The 4583-nt window shown below is 46.4% G+C and overlaps 1 protein-coding gene across 3 annotated transcripts in view; it reads left to right on the plus strand.

Moving 5' to 3' along the window:
- Positions 1-1220: 1220 nt before the first annotated feature.
- Positions 1221-4583, plus strand: part of Popdc3 (popeye domain containing 3) — a 29364-nt gene continuing 26001 nt past the window's right edge. The window contains exon 1 of one of the 3 annotated variants that reach the window (XM_021175052.2): positions 1221-1486. The gene's annotated coding sequence lies outside the window, so the exon portion shown is untranslated. Of the gene's footprint in view, positions 1487-3770; positions 4031-4583 lie in introns of those variants that run through there. The other 2 variants (XM_029482299.1, XM_021175053.2) reach the window with 2 other exon arrangements.

Below are 4583 nucleotides of genomic sequence, written 5' to 3' on the forward strand. Positions count from 1 at the left end.
GCAGAGGCAGAGGCAGAGGCAGAGGCAGAGGCAGAGGCAGAGGCAGAGGCAGAGGCAGAGGCAGGTGGATCCCTTTGAGTTTACCGCCAGCCTAAACCATACAGTGAGTTTCAGAACAGCCAGGGCTATGTGGAGGGACCCAGTCTCAAAACAAGCAAGCAAGCAAAGAAACAAACAAAGTAACTACTAAATCAATCAAACAAACAAACAAATAAAGAAATTAACTAACTAATAAAATAAATTACCTAATAAAACAAATAAAACACACGAGAAAAAAATGTCCTTCTTGGAGTCATCTCTACCAGAATGGTTATATAAAACGAAAATCAGCAAAAAGGATGTCACTGAAATCTTTAAGTTGTGTGTCTCATTTTCCTCCTTTGATCAGGTCCAAAGGAAACTCAGAGTTAACTGCGGTGCCTATTAGCATATCAAAGCACTGTCTCCACCTCGCAAGTACCTGCCAGCATCCTGGCTAGTCTCAGCTCTTCTCACCCCACCCTCCACCCTAAACTTCTTTATCCCTGCTTTCCTTCGCCCAGCTGCTTGTTCCTACAGGATCCTGACATTTTGGTCTTTCCTTCTCTTGGCTTTTGGCTCTCCGTTATCTTTTTCTATGTCTTCTCTGTCTTCTCTTCTTCTCTTCCTCACCCCCACCCCATGTGCCACCTTTGCATGGCCTGGTTCAGTCTGTGGCTCATATTCAGTATTCTACACCCTCTCCCTGTTCTAGACTCTTCCAGATGCCTCGGGCTGTACTCCCACTAGTATCTACAGTAAAAACCTACTCAAACACGTCTTGGAAAAGTCATGCCCTTATTTATTCACAGTGACCACGTAGTTTGGTCTACTGAAGAAAATAAAAACCTCATAGAGGCAAAAATGCATGTGACACTTGCTTTAAATTGCCTTTTTGGGGGAGGGGGGGTATTATTTGAGCTTATGTGGCATTTGTGTTTTGTCTTTTATGATCTATGTCCTTTATCTTTTTTTCCCCTTTAACCTATTTACTCACAAATAAACACTGCCCCTTTTCTGCCCAGTACACATATATATTCCACACCTCTCTGGTGATTTATCTTGTCCGTGGCCGGGTGAGAAGGCAGACAGTTGCTTTCCGTGCTGGTGCTCACCTCCATCACTCTCCACCAAGGGTAGCCCAGGGTCTGGGCCGAAGACTGGTTACCATGAGTCTTTACCAACTTAGAGCCTCGCGAGTTCCGCACCCTGCTGGCACCCGCTGGCTGCCCGCCTGCCTCGGAGCGCGCGCCCGAGCCCGTCCCCGCCGCTGGGAGCGGCTCTGATCGGCTGCGCCCTGCTTGAGCGGGCGCGGGAGGACGCGTCCGGGATCCCGGCGGGTGCGGGAGGGCAGCGGGGCGAGAGCGGTTCGGTCCGTGGGTTTTCGGGTCACCAGAGCCGCCTGCCGCTGCTCACTCGGCTGGAAAGTTCTGTGGGCTCTATCGGGAGCGGCGTGAAGGCCGGGAAGGTAAGCTGAGAGCCGCGCGGGAGTGGCAGCCCAGCAACTTCGCAGGGCTGCCCGGACCGGGAACGGGGAAAGGCTCAGACCCCCGATGCGCGTCCCCTCTGTGCGCGCCCTGGAGCCCGGTGCGCGCCGCGTGGCTAGCAGCTCCCGCTGGGGATCGCAGGAGAGCGAGCGGTCCTCCCCACCAACGAAGCTGCCAGACCAGCGCTCCAGAACCTTCGCGGCGCCCTAGGCACCTGGTGCCCCAAGGAAAATATTTCGAGAGGAAAAGCAGATCCTGGGGCCCTGGCAGGTGTGGGTTTCACCATGGGCGAGTCATACCCTGTAACACTTTCCTTTCCAAGACTAAGACCCCAACTGGGGTCTGTGCAGTTAGGGTGGTGTGGTAGCTGCTGGAGTCAAAGGGCAGCTAGACTCTGACCTGCTTTCTGTACTTGGAGATCCCCTTGCCAGAGAAAGAACGTCATCTATAAACCCCACATGTCATCTCATCATCAAGATTGGTTTTAGCGGTTTAGTTTTGAGAGTCTGTATTGTAGGAAAGGATCAAAGACAGTGTCAAAATGCAGTACAAGAATGGAGGGGGAGAAGTTTTAGCCAGGTAACATCTGGGGAAAGTGAAAAAGAAAAAAGAAAAAGAAAAAAATTCTGTTAGTAAATACTACAAGGATAAACATTTAATAAATTAAAGAAAGTAGGTTTAGAATCCCACTTTTAAAAGAAAATTGAATCAAAAATAACAAAATTACCCACCTTCCTGATGTTTTTGTTTCAATTTGCACGCTTGCAAAGTGCAATTAAACTTAGTGACAGCCTTGAAAAAGTATTATTGGTGCCTGTTGGTGTTGCCTTTTGTGACTATTTTGTTTCCCTGCTCATTTTTTAATTCTAAAATCTATTGCACGAAATATTTATTCTGAGCTAGTACAGTAATTAGGTTTTGTCCTTCATGGTAGAAAACAACAACAACAACAAAACTATAGACACAAACAAAAAATGGATCTCAGTTTCCCCATTTGCAAAAATAAAGGGATTAATTGGTTCCAGTTTCCAAATAATAATAATAATAATAATAATTTCCAATAATTTTCTTCTTTCCTGAAAAATCTGTGTGTGGTCTTCAATAGTTTGAGATACTAAGCCAAATTGAAATCTAAAGTATTATCTGTTGTCAAAACTTTATGTTTAAATAGGAGGCATTCAATAGTTAAGCTTATTAATCCAATTAGTTTTTCAAAATAGCTGAATCATTGTGTAGCCTGTGCTTGAGAATTGTTTCCTTCTGTGCTGTTGAATATAAAGATGTCACAGGAAGCCAAGATCCCAGAGTACAATCTTCAAGGCTCACGTGGGCAGCTACAGCCCCTCTGCCTGCTCTTTCTGACCAGGAGAATCTGGAAGCATTCGCTACGGTGCGTAACAAAGCAGGAGATTTCAAAACTGCTTTGGAAAATGTCTATGATGGATATGCAAACCTGTTGAGATTTTTTTTTTTTTTGTAATTATACTGTTCAGCTAGGGTTATGAGTGACACAGGGTTTGATCGAATTTACCTGTGGAATAGAGGAACATGTTAAATTACTAATTACATTTTTTTTTAAGGAAAGAGGGAAAATCCTCCTTTGTCTAAGTATAGAAATTGGGTAAAATATGTTAATGAAAAAGTTATTATTGGTATTAACTAAAATACATAACTAGAACTTAGTGGGTTAAATCACTGGCAGTATAACCATGGAGAGTCCTTCTCCAGCCCAGGGGTCCTCCTCCAGCCCAGGGAGTCCTCCTCCAGCCCAGGGAGTACTCCTCCAGCCCAGGGCTCCTCCTCCAGCCCAGGGAGTCCTCCTCCAGCCAGGAGGATCCAGGGCTAATTCACACAGATCTATAGTGACTTGTTACTTTGTGTTCTTTAACAGAAATAACCCCCAGGGGCTGTCACACTGAGACTGGCCAGGATAGGACTAGCAAGAAAAGGGGTGTGGAATACTGTCAGGAGAGAACCAGCAACTTCCTGAGCTTATAGGGGAGTCTCTGGGACCTGAGAGCAGATACTCTCTAATACAAGTTCTTAGAAGGGCTAGTTTTTGTCAAGTTGGCTGGATAAGGAAGGGCAGGAAAAAGCCAACCTCTGAATGTGCCCGTGATGCCAACTCTCCTGGGTCTTGAGAGCTCTGACCTAATGTTCATTCCTGGATGGGTTTACCTTCCTCAGAAGGTGTTTGTGACATCATTGGGAGGTGGTAATGGTAGGAGAGTGGCCTAGTAGGACTGTCACCGGTGGTGTGTCCTTGTGGCTGTGTCTTAGGTGGACTCTTCCTGCATTCCCCCTGGATCCTAGTCTCCAGTACACCATCTACTTTGTCCTGCCACGCCCACTGTAATGGTCTAACACTTCTGAGAACTCTTAAGTTGTTCTCATAGGTAATTTTGTTGTCACAGAGACATAGATGGAACTCAGGCAGCTCTGAAATACTTGTAGTCTTGAGCATTCCAGACAAGTGAACCGGATCTGTGAGATTCTTAGATGGAGAGACTGTGGCTGTTTGAGAGGTAGGTGTTTATAAAGTCTGATACACACAGAGAGCACCGGCACGGCTCCTCTGCAGGCCTGTCTTCCTCAGAAGGTGTTTGTCTGTAGATGAATGCAGGCTAAGTAGTAAGCTCAGGGATGGTTTGAATATGCTTGGCCCAGGGAGTGACACTATTAGGAGGTGTGGCCTTGTTGGAGTAGGTGTGTCACTGTGGGCATGGGCTTAGTTGCCTGGAAGCCAGTCTTCTCCTAGCAGCCTTCAGATAAAGATGTAGAACTCTCAGCTCCTCCTGCACCATGCCTGCCTGGATGTGGCCATGCTCCTACCTTGATGATAATGGACTGAATTTCTGAACCTATAAGCCAGCCCCAATTAAATGTTGCCCTTATAAGAGCTGCATTGATCATGGTGTCTGTTCACAGCAGTAAAATCCTAACTAAGGCAGTTTTGCTTTTAACTTCAAAACTTTGCTGTGAAAAACCTTGATATTTGTTGAATCTGGATAATGGCTATGTGGGATACTAGGTTTGTTATCTCCTCCCCTCCCCTCCCCTCCCCTCCCCTCCCCTCCC

Source organism: Mus caroli, chromosome 10 (genome assembly GCF_900094665.2).
Source record: "Mus caroli chromosome 10, CAROLI_EIJ_v1.1, whole genome shotgun sequence".
Lineage (NCBI taxonomy): Eukaryota > Metazoa > Chordata > Mammalia > Rodentia > Muridae > Mus > Mus caroli.